Source organism: Zalophus californianus, chromosome 9, assembly GCF_009762305.2.
Source record: "Zalophus californianus isolate mZalCal1 chromosome 9, mZalCal1.pri.v2, whole genome shotgun sequence".
NCBI lineage: Eukaryota > Metazoa > Chordata > Mammalia > Carnivora > Otariidae > Zalophus > Zalophus californianus.
Genome location: NC_045603.1, coordinates 77,804,353 through 77,821,370, shown reverse-complemented (window position 1 = coordinate 77,821,370; position 17,018 = coordinate 77,804,353). Strand labels below are relative to the sequence as shown.

The 17,018-nt window shown below is 38.8% G+C and overlaps 1 protein-coding gene across 5 annotated transcripts in view; it reads left to right on the top strand.

The window, feature by feature from the left end:
* FAR2 (fatty acyl-CoA reductase 2) overlaps window positions 1–17,018 on the top strand; it is a 144,484-nt gene that overhangs the window by 44,182 nt on the left and 83,284 nt on the right. The window contains exon 1 of one of the 5 annotated variants that reach the window (XM_027595191.2): window positions 11,138–11,213. The exons of the other annotated variants lie outside the window; for them this stretch is intronic. The gene's annotated coding sequence lies outside the window, so the exon portion shown is untranslated. Of the gene's footprint in view, window positions 1–11,137; window positions 11,214–17,018 lie in introns of those variants that run through there. 5 annotated transcript variants of the gene reach the window in all.

The following is a 17,018-nucleotide window of genomic DNA, read 5'->3' as shown; positions in this document are numbered from 1 at the left end:
CAAAGTACTGCCACTTGTGTGGAAGAACTCCCTTGAGTAAGAGCCAGAAGGGGGAGCCACTGAGGCAGCAAAGCTAGTGTCTCCTATAGGGTAGGTATCCTGGATAAAGCTCTCATCCTTTTGCCTAGGATGAGGGGACTCTGTGCTGGTACATCCTGAATTACACAGATGCTTTCACCATGGCTTCGATCTACTTGCTACCTTGGTTTTGCTGTCTCTCTGCCTCTTTCTCTTTCTCCTTGTTTGAAGGGTAGACAGACCTGAGTAAAGTTTCAATCCATTACTGCCAATATTGCCTGAGAGAGGCTGTTTGGTTGGATGGATGGATGGATGGAAGGAAGGAAGGAAGGAAGGACAGATAAGTAATTTTTCTGAGGTCCACCTGACTAGAAGGAAATGGTTTAGAGCTTAGAGCTGCCATTTCTTACGATCCTTTGCAGATAAAATTCTGTCAGATCTCAAAGGAGGTAAATGTCACACCACTGCATTGAATTTAGAACTGGAACACAGCATATTAACCACAAGACTCTGCTTATTCATGTAATAACTTACAAAGACTATTTCAAGTAAGTTTGTGTTTTAGCATCAGATATTTCCTCCCTACTGAACGAGAAGCTTAGCATTTCCTGGCTGAACAAGAGCTTTGAGCAGTAACACAACCGGTATGGGGTTGCGGGGGGCGGGGGACAAACAAACCACCACAGTTTGAAAGCACCTGAAATCCTCTTCCTGTGCTGCTTCCTCCGAATTGAAGTTTGAAGACTCTAGGCACTTCTGGTGAACTCCACAGAATGCTTTGGTTTCTGCCATCCATTCACACTCATCTACTCATTACCGAGCAGCTACAGACCAGACAGGGCAGTCTTTTGCCCACATTTCAGTAATGCAGGGACTTGAGCCGGCCACTCAGTCCACTGAGATAGGAGAAATAGGCTTTATCAGAGGCCAGGAGTCAAAGCATTTTCTCCTAATTTTTCCGTGTACCCTTTCTTGACAGGATGTGGCATGTGGCTAGACAAGTTTCACACTCATTTTCTTGTCCGTTCTGCATTTACACTTCTATCAGATTTTACCAAAAGGTTTATTATGGTTAGTTGCATAAGAAGAAATGCAATTGTCTGATATACAGCTATTAGGAAGTATTTATTGAGAACTCTGGTCTGGAGCTAAGTGCGCGAAAGAAGGAAGACAAAAGAGGTGTTTTTGGCCAGTGTCGCTCTGGAAACAAAATTATAAAACATGAGCCAATTAGAGAATAAATACTACGAAAATGAGAGATACTTATAACAGCTGCAGTCCACATTTTGAAAAGGAAATTATCGTGTGCACTGGCGTGTTTATCTTAAACATGAGATTGGACTAATGAGGGGAACTTAATTTCCGAGTAGTGGGAGGAACAGGAATGAAATCACAGGAGAATGTTCCAGTGGCAAATGCAAGAAACTAATAGGACCTAATGTGGGAAAAACAATCTTGCTCTAGGTGGATTAGTCTGGAGAAGAGACACGGAATATTCTGTGAGGGAAAACAAGGTTAGCTGGAAGACAAGTTAGATAGCTGTAGCAAAAATTCAACCAGGAGGTAATTTGGGCCTGAGCTAAGGTCAAAGCCCTGCACAGGGAAAAAAGGAGTTAATCCAAGAGGAATTTCACTGGAAGAGTCCAAAGATCAAGTTTCTAATTAAAAAGGAACATTGGAGGGGCACCTGGGTGGCTCAGTCATTAAATGTCTGCCTTCGGCTCAGGTCATGATCCCAGGGTCCTGGGATCGAGTCCCGCATCGGGCTCCCTGCTCAGCGGGAAGCCTGCTTCTCCCTCTGCCTCTGTCCCTGCTTGTGTTCCCTCTCTCGCTGTGTCTGTCTGTCAAATAAATAAATAAATAAATAAAATCTTTTAAAAAAAAAAAGGGAACATTGGAGACCATATAGTTTAACAAATGACAAGATGTTTTCCTCTGGAATCAGTGCTTTCTGCAAAAGTTTTTGCCTTTAGAACTGCTTTTGACTTTACAAATGTATGCCTATAAAGTATTCTCTCACTACCGTTTTCTTTTTCTTTTTTTGATAGATGGATTAGGTCAATCATCAATGTATTGATTTTAAGATCAGACGAGCTTGCGGGGCTCCCGCTCATCTGGAAATGAACTTTGTGCAGTTCAGACAGTGATGCCTTCCTTTAGAACAAATAGCTCTTAATTGTCCATGAAGGCCATTTGGGTCAGTTGTGGGACTGGTGATTTCGCCACCTCAGTGCTGCTGAGTTCCAGTCAGTCCTACTGGTAGAAAACCGGAAGTTAGGTCTCTGGACAGGCTGGGTCGAAGTGAATAGTGAATTCACTCTTCCAGTGAAATAGCCTCCTTGCCACTTGTTAAAAAGTGTATTAGGTCTTTTCTGCTCCAAGGAAGGACGAACACACACACACACACACACACACACACACACACACACACACACACACACACACACACAAATGTAAGCGAAAGAGCAATGAGCTCAAAATCAAACGAACTGATTTCAATCTCAGCCCTGCCCCCGCCACACTCATTCATGGACACTCATTGTGTGACCTTGATAAACCACTTAATTTCTTCTTATTTCTTATACTTCTCTTGCCTCAGCTCATCAGCATCATAACAATTGTTACTGTGGGTGAGACAGCTGATAGGTATTTCTGTAAGATAGACAAGGAGACAGAAGCTCAACGAGCTGCCCAAAGTCGGGCATTTATAAGTGTATCCCAGGACTGATTTCTGAACCTAAACTCCTGTGCCACCTCATGCCAGGGGTGCCTATGGTCAGGTAGAGCTTATGGTCGTGGCTGGCCAGCTCTGCAGTTGGCAATGGTTTGGCCTTATTAGTTATACAAATAAAAAGTGATAGAGTCTGGATGCATCAGCTATGGCAGGAAGAATGGCTGAGTCTTCCACAGCTACTTGGACTTTTTCCTTAATGTTCATTTTGATATACTAAATTGTCAGAGGACCGTGCTGGCTAGCCCAGATTTGATTTTTTGGAATTTTACTCTTATAAAAGTGTGCCGTTTATACAGGTAGGGAAAGTGATTTACTACTTTCAGGTCTGTGTTGTTTATATATATAGCCATATGTAAGTTTTCATGTGCCAGACTACTCTTCATGGGGCTGATCTTTCATTTGGATTCAGTTGAGTCACATTCTTCTTATTGATATTTTTAAATACCCAGGCAAAAGTTAGATAAGTTCCTCCTAGCCTTTTTCTAAGACTTTTACAAAGTGTTTTACATTTACAAAGTTCATGCACACCATTGTGTTTGACTGACAACTATGTCATGTAAGTGTGTAATAGCATGGTTAAAGATCTCTCCAAGTTGAGAAAACTGTATACAGAGGAGGTAAGTGACATGTCTAATATGAGCCTGGCCCTGGTTCCACGGCTGTTGTATGGGCCATGCCATCACAAACAAGGGACCCCTAGCTGTAATGGCGACTCACCTGAGGATCAACTCCTTTGTAGCTTCCCTAATCATAGCTTTAGGAAGTTATGTTGAAAAAGATGGTGCTGTGTGAGCATTATATGCTGAATTTTGTCCCTCCAAAATTCGTATGTTGAAGTCCAAACCCAGTGCCTCAGAATCTGACTATATTTGGAAATAGGGTTATTACAAATGAAATTAGTTAAGAGGAGGTCATACTGAAGAAGGGTGGGCCCACAATCCAATATGACTGGTATCCTTAAAAATAGAGGGAAATTTGGGGGCGCCTCGGTGGCTCAGTTGGTTAAGCATCTGACTCTTGGTTTCAGCTCAGGTCATGGTCTCAGGGTCGTGGGATTGAGCCCTGTGCCGGGCTCACACTCAGTGCAGAGTCTGCTTGAGATTCTCTCTCTCTCCCTCACCTTCTCTCTCCCCCCCTCCCCCCACATGCTCTGTCTCTCTCTCTCTCTCTCTCTCTCAAATAATAAAATCTTTAAAAAAGGGGGGGTGGAATTTGGACACAGAGACAAACATACAAGGAGAAAACCATGTGAAGATCAGAGCTATGCTGTCACCAGCCAAAGTTCTACCAAAAGCTAGGAGAGAGGCCTGGAACGGACCCTCCCCCAGCATCTTGAGGGGGAGCATGGCCTTGCCAACACCTTGATTTTGGACTTGTGGCCTCCAGAACTGTGAGACAATAAATTTCTGTTGTGCTAAGCCACCCAGTCTGCAGTACTTTGTTAACAGCGGCCCTAGGAAACTAATACGGTGAGTAACGGAACAAAGAGTGCAACAAGACAGTATAAACCAGAGCATGGAATAGAGTGAACTTAAGCTCTTTCCTGAACATCAGCATTGACTGAGATTGTTCAGAAAGTAAATCTTTGGATAGAATCAAATGCTTTGAAACACTAAAGAAATTGTTGTACCGATACACCCTAATTTGCATCATGGATTAACAGACTTTCAGGTTTGGAAGGGATAATAAGGTCACCTAGCTCAGCCATCCATTGGATAATTACGGATCTTCAGCGGTGTACCAGCAGAGTGGTTTTCCAGCCTCTGCTTGGATACGTCTGCTAGCTCCTGAGGCAAACCACTCTACCTTTAGCAGCACTGATGATTAAAATACGATTTCTTATATTAAACTGAACTATACCTATCCACAGCTTTCAACCATTTATTATCGTTTAGTTTCTTAAAACAAGAAAGCACAGATTTAATTCTTTTTATGTGTCAGTCCTTTCCATGTTTGAAAACTATCGTGTCCTCCCCAAGTCATTTGTTCCCTAAACTTGCCCTTAAGTTCTTTCAACTACTGCACGTATGACATAGTTTTTAGTGTTTTAACCTTTATGTTCAGGTTCATGAAATGTGTTCCAGTTTATCATATTGTTTTTAGAGTGGAACAGCTAAACCCTGGTTATAATCAAAATAGTGCAGATTAGAATTAAATACACTATTATTCTAGATGATGTTTTGTTTTGTTTTAGAGAGGGAGGTGGGGCAGAGAGGGAGAGAGAGAGAGGGAGAATCTGAGGCAGGCTCCATGCCTAGCCCAGAGCCTGACGCGGTGCTTGATCTCACAATCTTGAGATCGTGACCTGAGCCAAAACCAGGACTCCAGTGCTTAACTGACTGAGCCACCGAGGTGCCCCCCACATGCTGTTCTTAAATAAATGCAACCTAAGATTACATTAATTGGGGTTGGATCATCACAGTGTTCAGTAACATTGCACTGATTAACTAAAATTCCTTAATCTCTTTTCCCACTACATAAGCTGCATAATGATAAGCTCTGGCTTGATCATCAAGTACCATAAGTGGCCTGGCAGAAAATAGGAATTGACATGTTATCGAATGAATGAATGAATGAATGAATGATAGATAAATAGATGGATATACTAATACTAAACCATGCATTCCCCTGAACTTGCCCAGGTTTTTGTTTTTTTTTTTTTTTTAATTCAAAGGAGAGAAACTTACTGATTGTACTTTGTTTTGTTAAATTCAGGCAGAGAATAAATACCTTCTAGCCAGTCAAGAATCCTACCATTCATCACATATCATCCAAACAGCAAAAATCTTCCTTCTGTTTACAAATTGTTTCTTCAGCACACTGCACACATGCAATAGCATTGAGAAAAAATAGCCATTTGAATACTTGGCTTATATTTGTTCTTCAGCTAAGACTTGCTTTATATTCCAGAAAAGTATTTAAACCCTCTGCTGTCTCCGTCTATAAAATGGGTGCTAATATAATATGGAGTGTATGTGTATGAATTTAGTAGATTATGCGTATGCATATGCATATTTATAGATGACGACATGTCAGGATTTTGACACTAATAAAAAAGACTGTGTTGAGTCCTTTGTTAGTAGTTATATTTATAATGTGGTGACTTATAAGATCAGTTTTGTGCCTATATGTATATAACAAGCCAAAACTCTAACTTTATGTAAAGGAGGAAAGAGTGTGAGCTGCATTCTATTTCCATTTTCCCAATGAATTATTCAATCTTCTAAAATAATTGAGTCGATCTCTTGTGCTAGATTTTCTATATATTAAATGAAGAGAATTCTTCTCCTTGACCCTCTGGGATATTAAAGGGCTGATGGGATATATTCATAAAGCACTATACGAATTAGAGGAAAACTAACTCTGACAGCATCTTGATAGAAACACGAATCCTCTATCTACAGGAAAAATCCATGTTTCAGATTCTTTTTTAAATAAGTAGTTTTTCACAAGAAATATTGTGAATAGCTTGAGTTGTCTACTTGACATACTTTGTCGTAGTAGCCTTGTTATCAAATTAATTTAATTATAGTCCTCTTAATAAGGAAATGTTTGGTGTTAGCTTTTTCTTTTCTAAATGAAACATGAATAGATATTTAGTTTTCCATCTAAATGCCAATCAGAAATTCTAAAACAAAACATAAAAACGGGTGTTCCTGAGGTTTCTTTTAGTGGCATAAAATGAAACCACATTAATCAACTAAGAGTACAGCCCATAAATGATAATGAACACCAGCTCAAAGGGTTTCCATTTTGTCTTTGTTGGATGAGCTTGTAAACTTTACTGGGGAAAGATGCCAGCATGATTTTTTTTTTCTTTAATCTAATGGACAAGTCAAACTTTACGTTGGGATATGACATTCTCTATAAATCACTCAAAGGACATAGAAATGAAGAGCGACTCATATATAGCTCTTCGGTAGCCCAGTACTACAGCATATTGCTTAAATGGTTGTCTATTTTGGAATAATGTGGGACTCCCTAGCCCAAACTATTTAACATTTTGCTCATGGCCATATGTTATTTTCAGGTAAATCCAGTTGCAAATATCCTATTATTTCTGCAAGTATATCCTTATTTTATGAACCAGAATGCAGATCAGACATATTTTTCACTTAATAGATTGACATTTTTTCCATATTATTAATTATGCCTAAAAATAACCTCATAGTATTTCATCATATGGCTAACTCCTTGATTTTCCTATTGTCAGATATTTGTTTTCAGTTTTTTCTCCTATTAGAAGCAATGCAATGATGAACAAGGACAAAATTCTATTAAAGAAAATGGAAAATTATAGAGCATGGGACCAGCCTTGCCAGGCCTTGGGAAATAGAATAGCATAAAAAGCCTGAGTGTTATTGCTGGGAAGCCTTGGGGCTATGATAATGAAAACAAAGTGGGCACCAGGAAGGGAGGGAAAATGTCAAGGATATAATTTACTGGCCAATACAGTCCCTCCCAAATCATCCTTCTATTTGTCGGGAAGGTGACCCTGGCTGTAGCCGAACTCTGAGGACCAATCAACAAGACTTCACTTGACCTGAGTAGAAAATATATACATATCTGTGGTCGATGTTTGTAATAGTAATATTTGGCTAACCACTTTTTTAAAAATAGTAGCTAGAAATTCCCAAAGTATGTTTAGAAAAATTTTATTCTATTTCTTGAATATATATTCAAGATACAATAAAAATATATGAATCTGAACTTGAAACAATATAAGGCAAATACTTAAAACTCTGGCTTCTACTTCTCCCTCTGCCCTAAAAACAAAACAAATATGTTCTCTTGAGAAAAAAAAAAATTGCTAAATCTGGTGACCCATTTCCAGTCTTTATTCTTGCTGAATTGCCTATTCCATTTACCACTGCTCACTACTATCCTTGATAGGTCCTCTTCATGATTGTGACCTCTGCCCTTCTTTTCTGTTTTACTTCTCTTGCTGCTCTTTCTATGAACCATTTTTCATCTTTATACTTAGGGTTACTCAGGATGCTATCTTCTCTTGTGTCATCTTTTGCTATCACTTGATAGTTATCTATTTATACTCTATTCCATATGCACATATCCCCCAGATTTGTGTCCAGCCCTTACCTGTTTCCAGATCACCAAGAAGGAACTTAATTTAAAAAAAATTAGACACCTAGAAAATGCTGTAAAACAAAGATAAAGAGAAAAATCTTAGAAGTAGCCGGAAGGGGGGAAAAGTTACATTCAGGAAAGCCACAGTAAGAACAAGGACTGACTTTTCTGCAACAATGGAAGTCAGAAGATAATGGAATGATATCTTTAAAATGTTGAAAATAAAAATCTACCAACTTAAAATTCTGTATCCAAGATAGGTACTATTATTACCTACCCCATAGGGCTTGTATGAGAATTACATGGGTTAATATTATAAATCACTTGGAAGACACTGAAAAAAAATTAAAAAAATAAATCACTTGGAAGAGTATCTGGACCAAAATAAACTCGAAACAAGTGTTTGTGACATAAAATAAAAACTACATGATAATTGGGATTGCAAATTGCTGCAATCTCTTTCTTGGGGAAAAAATGCTTGAAAAAAATGGGACATCAAACATTCTAACGTAGGTGGTATTTATTTTCTTCATACTTTTCTCCAATCATGAACTACTAATACTATTAAACAGGACAATTCTGATGGAAGGTACATTTCATGAGAACAGGGTCTTTGTGCGGTTAACTGCATACTTCAGCACCTAGAACTGTACCTATATATTCAATAAATTATCTCACCATGGATATGAGAAAATCTTTTCTTGATAATAATTTATAATATTATGTTACAATTGACTAGAAAGAAAAAAGGATGGACAATTAAAGTTTAGATCAATTTAAGTCCTTAAAAATGATTTGCATGGTGTAAGCAATTCTGCAAATGCTTATATCTATAGTGCACATATCATCTCTCTCATTTTCAAAAGACTTTGGGCAGGAAGTTAATAGCATCATCTGGTTCCCTTTCTCTAAAAGTCTTAGTGTTTTTTACAATTTAGATGCAGGAAAATTTTTTTTTCTTTAGGGGGATTGAAAAATTGAACGAAAAAAAAAAAAAAAGCATTCAAGCCAGATTTAGAAACCTAGAAGTCTGAAATGTTAGGACCGAATCTCTTATTATGGTGCTTACTCATTTCAAATCAAGAGTTTTAGAGCTAGCAGGGTACTTAGAAATCACCATCTGTACACATTACACATGAGCAAACTGAGCTCAGTGAGGTTATAGTGCTAATTAGAAACAGAGCAGGGCTAGAACCTGGGCTTTTCATTGACATTCAAAATGAATTCTTTGATGATGATGATGATGATGATTATATTCAGTTAGCCACTGTATAGTACATCATTAGCTTTTTATGTAGTGTTCAATGATTCGTTAGTTGGGTATAACACCCAGTGCTCATCACAACACGTGCCCTCCTCAATACCCATCACCTGGTGGCCCCCTCCCCTCTGAAACCCTCAATTTGTTTCCCGGAGCCCATAGTCCCTTGTGGTTCGTCTCCCTCTCTGATTTCTCCCCATTCAGCTTTCCTTCCCTTCCCCTGTGGTCCTCAGAGCTATTCCTTATGTTCCACATATGAGTGAAACCATATAATTGTCTTTCTCTGCTTGACTTATTTCACTTAGCATAATCCCCTCCATGTCAATGCAAATGGTGGGTATTCATCTTTCTGATGTCTGAGTAATATTCCATTGCATATATGGACCACATCCAGGTGAATTCTTAATGGACTCTGGCCTTGGCAGTTTTTCCTTAAAGGCCTCACTCACTTTCTCCATCCAGACCCTTTCTCTATTAGCTTTTTCTTGCTAGTGGATGTCAGATACAGAGTTAGATCAAGCATAGTATCAAACCTTTTCTGGGAATACAGTGGAAGGTTTAGACTGGTTTCTTCCCATGAAATGAAAGCAATAGGAATCCTATAGGTATATTTTTTTGAGTATTAGGGAAAGAGTTTTAATTTGCAATAATTCTAAAGGGAGGTAGAATTTAGTCTCATAAGTGAGTTGCTGTATTTCTTTATTCATGCAATAGATGGCTTTGATAAAAGTATGAATAAATCTAAAATACAAACTTAAAATCAGATTTTTTTATGAAAGATTTTATTTATTTATTTGACAGAGAGAGACACAGCGATAGAGGGAACACAAGCAGGGGGAGAGGGAGAAGCAGGTCTCCTGCTGAGCAGGGAGCTGGATGCCGGGCTCGATCCCAGGACCCTGGGATCACGACCTGAGCCCAAGGCAGACGCTTAACAACTGAGCCACCCAGGCACCCCACTTAAAATCAGATTTTTTACTATTTATAAGTACTTTCTTCAGGAGAATAGTGATTTGCCTACTAAAAAAGTAAAAAATCATTTATGATGACTACTGTTAAGTATGCATTTTTTTCTCTGCTCATCAATATTTCGTCTCCCCTCTTTCTCATCTTCTAATTAAGATTTCCGAAGACTAATATATTTTGAAAACTGACTATTTCCACATAGAAAAATACAAATATCATAACTACTTTTTGATTCCGCTCTTCAAAATATATTCAAGTTGAGCTCAAATTTAATCATTTTAAATACCCCATTTATTAAATTTATTTTTTGTCTTTCCAAAGTATCAAATTATTTTTGACACTATATTTCTCGATAAATGGTCTAGCTCGCAGCCAATTTTCTCCCCCTATTTAATCCTGCCATCAGGCACGATGCTATGTGCCTAAAAATGTTATAACCTTATTACCCCGGTATTAGAAAATGAGTTTGTTTGGGGGTTAACGTGAGTAATTATCTTTTATTTTAAATGGGGAAAAAATCTACAGATTATTCCTGGGAAGTAATTTAAGTCATCTATGCTTGCTTTTATGATCTGCCCTCTTCACCTTCATCATGCTACTGTCATAAGAGAGTCTGTCTCCAAACATCACAAACTCTTCCAGTCTATTTGAAATTTTTCCCATTGGGTATATGTAGAGACTAATCATATTTCAATGGTAGTGATATTCCCTTATTTCCACTGCTAAAGAGAAATTATCCTGACACTTTTTTTCACTTTCTAAAATTGCAGTGCTGTTTTTTTTTATTTTATTATGTTATGTTAATCACCATACATTACATCGTTAGTTTTTGATGTAGTGTTCCATGATTCATTGTTTGCTTATAACACCCAGTGCTCCATGCAGTAGGTGCCCTCTTTAATGCCCATCACCAGGCTAACCCATCCCCCTACCCCTCTCCCCTCTAGAACCCCCAGTTTGTTTCTCAGAGTCCATAGTCTTTCATGGTTCGTCTCCCCCTCCGATTTCCGCCCCCTTCATTTCTCCCTTCCTAGTATCTTCGTCTTTTTTAACATATAATGTATTATTTGTTTCAGAGGTACAGGTCTGTGATTCAACAGTCTTATACAATTCACAGCACTCACCATAGCCTGACACCTGCTGAAACTGGTAAGGAAGACTTTATTCAAGACTATTGTGGTAAGAGCCAAGATTATTGCAATTGGGGAGGGAGATTGAAGTCAACTCCAAATACAAGTAAGGGCGAGTGGGGATTTCTAGCTGGTAGACAGCATGGGGGAGAGGATGGCAACTTAATAAGGAACTTGCTTAGATATTGAGGTGGGGGTGGGTTAGAAATCAAACTTGGTTAGAAATCAAAGATGGAGGAAGAAGAGCTTGATTGGATTGAGAGTGGGGAGGATTCTCAATAAACTGGCCTGGCAGGATTTTCTGCTAAAACTGGGTTCAACAGGTCAAGATCAAGACCTGGTTGAGAAGAAGGCTCGGGGGAGTCTGATAAAGTTTGATGAAGTAAGGATTCTTTGTCACCATAACATTCTGAGTTTAGATTTACCCACTAATAAGGCCTAATTTAGAATACTAGAGGTACCGTAATAGCTCTAGAAAATAAACTCCATCATTATTCATAATGCTAGTATAAGTGAGTGATACCAACCGTCCTCATCAGAACAGTAGATGTTAGTTACAGTTAGTAGAACTGTACACACACTGGGGCACCTGGGTGGCTCAGTCATTAAGCATCTGCCTTCAGCTCAGGTCATGGTCTCAGGGTCCTGGGATCGAGCCCCACTTTGAGCCCCACATCGGGCTCCCTTGCTCAGCAGGAGTCTGCTTCTCCTTCTCCCTCTGCCCCTTCCCTGGCTCTTGCTTACTCGCTCGCTCTCAAATAAATAAAATCTTAAAAAAAAAAAAAAAAAGAACTGCACACACTGACAATTTGTTCCAAATGAAATCTAGGAAATCTGATCAACCTCAGAGGCTGATGAAAATATTTGTAATATTTACATAGCGCTATTTGCCAGTCTCTCTCCTGAGTCATTTCGGTAAATTAATTCTTTTAATCCTTGCTATAACCTTCTGAGGGAGGTACTATCATCCCAGGATTGCAGACAGGGAAACTGAAGCACCTAGCAGTTACAAAACTGGTCCAAATTTACTTAATTGAAATATGTGAGGGTTGCGATTGGAACTTAGGCAACATGACCTTGAGATGCTGCTCTTCACCCCTGGGCTTTCCCGCTTCTATAAAACCCCTTTCTCTCCATATCCCCAAGCAAACGCGTAAAACTGGAAGACAGGTAAAGGGGAAGTGGATGGACGTATATTTATAGAAGTCCATAGCTTTTGGTGCCTTCTTCATATACAGTACTCTTTGCTTCCACCACCTACTACAGTGCTTAATACGTAAGTCATTAATGATAAATAAATGATTAAGTGAATTACAAGATGATGTTCAGTTTCTGACTGTCAAGGAGATGGCCAGGTCAGATTCCTCAAACTCTGGCTTGCAAGGCCTGCAGTGACGACATTTTAGGAGCGAAGGGCACCATCTGCATTTTACAACACACAGCCATGGGGTTGCAAGTGTGCCTGGAAGGCCAACCCACAGAACCTCCCAATACTAGCTTACACAGGCACACCGATAACAGTGCCATGAGCCTTTCTTCCTGAGCAACTAAAGCTCCCTTGAATATAATAAGGCTTCTGGTCGTGAGATGCTGTGGGAGCCCCTTCCATTGCTCTTCAGACCCGGTTTAAGTTTTTCTGCCACATTTCCTGCTCGGTTCTTATTTATATCTTCTTCTGGTCCTAGGGAAACCAGAAGTGGGAGAAATAGCACAAGAAAGTAAGAGAAAAACAAGCAGTGAATGAAGTCCCAGATGTTTTTAAAGCTAATAATAGGAGTGACAAGCTAAATGAGTCTTGGGGTGAGAGACCTCATTTTCACTTTGGCTTGGTTTCCCCCATAGCTCACCAGAACTCATTTATCCTAAGAAATCGATGACTAATTTCCTGTGAAGTAGAATCAATGAGTGTGCAATGTTCTACATTGGTTAAAAATGATTGCTTGTTTTCCTTTGGGCTGTGAAGTACAACCCAAATGATTGTTGCAAGTTACTTAGATGTTTGAATGAAGAAAAAGTATTTTTTGTTGTTGTTGTTACCGTGACCCCATGACATGAAAGGCTGACCTTTCTGTGGTCGCAGGGAAGGGGTTGTGGGGGTGGGGAAGGGGTGGGGATGGTTGTCCCCAGTCTCTGAAACTCTGTTCTGCCCTGAGTACATGCATTAGCAAGGGTCAGTTTGGCACATCTGGTACAGATTTAAAGGCTAAGGGTTTTCATGTGGGATTCAAACATAGATTATAGTAGAAAGGAACTTGAGAGCTCCAGGGAAGAATTTGGTATTTCAATTGTATTTGATCATTTTATTAAATTTGCCTGGAAAAATCAGTTAAAAAACAGAATTTAATTTTCATACTCAGAGCAGAGGTTATTCATTCCAGCTCATGCCGAACAATAGATGTAGCGTTGTGTGTGTGTGTGTGTGTGCGTGTGTGTGTGGTTAAATAATCCCAAAGTGCAAAAATGCTGCCTATTCCATTCTGGTTGAGTATGGGGGAATTGGAATGGGGTCTTCATTCCATAAACACTTCCCCTCCTTTTTTGCTTCAACTGGCTTCTCCATGGAACATGTTCAAACCGTATGCGTACCAAAGTCGTGATGTATTAGACTGAAGCAGTGTTTTTAAAAGTTATTAAGAGTAGATTGAAATTGCAAAGTGGAATTAATGCCATTGTATGAAAGATGTGTGGTTATATACATTAACAGAAGGGCCACCAAGGGAGTACTTAATTGCTTTGGTTTCTTTTTTGAGCAAAAGGCTATAAAAATAATGTGAATTAACAAGTAATTAGTTAACTTTGTAAATAAAATCTTTCAGGCAAGCTACTTTTTTGAGCCTCAGATCTCTCAGCTGTAATAATCATGCCTGCCTCAGGGGATTATCATGGGGTCCAATGGGATACTACATATGAGGCCCTTTGTAGAAGGCTTGATACGACCCATCTTAGCTACTGATGTTGTTATTATTGCGGATTGAAGTTTACGGTTATAGGATAGCTCTAGATACATTATGCTCTAAACAATTAGCGTATATTTTCCCCAGTGGGAAAATCGGATGAAGGGGCTCTTGGAATTCTCTAGAATAATAATTTCATGGGGGCTGGTATTTCAAGGAAGGATCAGAACTCATATAGGCCTCGGGCCTTTCTGGCTGCCCAGTAAGACCACAGGATAAATGTTGATGTGGAAATTTGCAAATAAGCAGCAAATGAGGACAATGGTATTCTCCACAGAGTGGAGCTGCCAGAGCTTTGTTCAACATTTGTCAGTTAGTACACTTTTGAGCACCTCAACGCCTCACCTTATTCCGACGCCAAAAATGATTACAGCTTGCCTGATTTCCAAACTAAGTAACACATGGAGGGGAAGGTGCATGTTCTCTACCCTAGAGAATACTGAGCCAAGGTTATCTTATTGGCTTCCTGGAGAAGGAAACAGGCTCTTGAGACAGAGTTCCTGGGCTCAGATTCCCACTCTTCCTCCTTCAACTGTCAGATGGGCACAAGTTCCTTAAGCTTCTTGGCTGAGAGTTGTCATTTGGTTACCTCCTGGACTTATTGCAAGGGTTACACGAGGAATACTTTATATGACATATGGGATATTTGTCTACAACACAGTAAGTGCTACATAAATATTAGTGATAATTTTTATTTTGTTGTATGCTATTTATACTGTGAGGTGTTAAAAGATAAACTGATGCATATTAAATATGTTAAGAGTTTATCTGAGCAAAAATCTGTTAGAATTGGGCAGTGCTAAGCCAGAAGCAAAGCCAGGAAACTATTTGATTAGCTCTAGCTTATATGGTTGCATTATTTGGGAAAGCCGAGTTGGTTATTAGTGATTGGTTATCCTTAGGTTTCAGTTTCTTATCTTTGAGGCATTATGGGCTTAGGTTTGGTGGGCTTGTGTATGATAGGAAGGCATTAAAGCTACCTCAGTCTAATGGCCTCCTTGTTGAAGTATTTTTAACAAGTTAGATATCATTCTGGTTTTACTACCTGGTTTCCTCCATGAATTAAGTTGACTCAGAGTAAAGAAATTGAGAGAAAGGAAAATTAGAGGTCTCATCCCCCAAACGCATAGTCAAGCCTCTATACTTGCTTCCTCTATTAATTTAATAGCATAGGATCTGAAAATTGCCTTAAGATTTAAACTGTTGCTCTTTTCACTTCTAATAGTGAAGGTTCACAAAACACTGGGACAAGGTCTTTGTCACTAAAGTAACTGTAAGGAGTTAATTAGCAAAAGTTCATATGCAAATTCTGCTCTGGAAAAGCTTAAACTGTAAGTCAGTTTTCCAAACTATTTTGGAAACACAAACCTATTTGTGATGGTGAGTTTCTTTTAAATTGAAATTCTAATGCACCCCAAATCACTTTGATGTAGTATTGTAGAGTAGGCATATATCTTTTGCCCATCTTCTCCAAGAGTTTGTATATATATGTAACTTTCACACTGTTTTTCATTCCACCTTGAAATCATTTTAGTTCTAGTCTCATCCTGGCCTGGAGATACTGTGTGGAGCCTCTGAATCCCACTAAACAGATATTTTGAGTAATGACGTAGGAGACTACTAAATTCTTTTAGAGCTAAATGGTACCACTTGGGACAGTGGTAGAGATACCCTGGGGGAGCACCATCCAAAAGCATGATGAGGCAGTATATTTGAAAGAACATAGAACACAATCAATATTTTTATCTTACTTAGATCTTTAAAACATATGATTCGAAAATAAAATTCAAAGCCAATGTCACTTTCCTTCTTTAAAAGGAGGTAATTTTTTTCTATCCTGGTGAAGAATGAGAGATCCCTTAGAGTATAGAGGTGCCCTGATTTCTGCAGGGCACCCTCTGTGCTGTAATTGTTATATTTCTGACTTCTGGTGTTTGTCAACAGATTTGGCTCTTTGGTGGCTAAGAGCCAGGGAGACATTTTGTTCAAGGCATTTTGATGGGCAGTATTTAAAAGAACTTATTAGGAAATTTTGAGAAGGGAATTTAAATTAAAGAAAATAGAAACATCACAGTGAAGCTATCGGAAATAAAACAATGTCAATACAATCAGATATGGCTTATCCATTATCCCTGATGAAGTGGTTTTACATTATCTAATTTAACTCCTGACAATTAACATGAATTTCCCCCTTTCATCTTTCTTAGGGTTAATGAACAATGAATGGGCAATTTTAAATTATGCATAAGAAGTAGGTTCCTTTTCGCACATTTTGCTTCTCTATTGAGCAGATACTCTGTGCATTTGCAGAATTTGACCCAAGACTTTCCACATCATCCTTTTTGCCGCTTTGCCTTTCATATGGGATATTACAACTGATTGTCTCTAAACAATTTCGCCTGGGCAGATTACTTTATTAAGCAATCAATTTTTCAAGAATACTATGAAATAAGAAACTATAGTGTCAGCCAGGGAAACATCTAAAAAAGCAACACTCTCTTGACTGCAGGAAAAAAAAACATGTTTTTCCTAAGAATTTTTATGTTGCATTTTGTTTTCCAGGGCAATTAACACCTTCCCTGTTCTAGACTTAACACCAGAACAGAATAATAGCCACAAACTGTGTATATTGCACTGGTCCTTTGCTAAGGTCAATATAATTGACTTCCATTTTGTTTTCTCTTAAAGAGTGGGTTTTTAAGCCTTATTACTGTCACTAACCTAATCTACCTTTTCCTCAGCAAAAGATTCTAATAGTCCTACCTTTGATATAGATTCTTTAATTTCCAAATGAAACAAAAAATCACCAGGACTTTTCCTGTAAAATATTAGAGCGATGTCTCTGTTTTCTCTTCTGAAAAATGGTACCT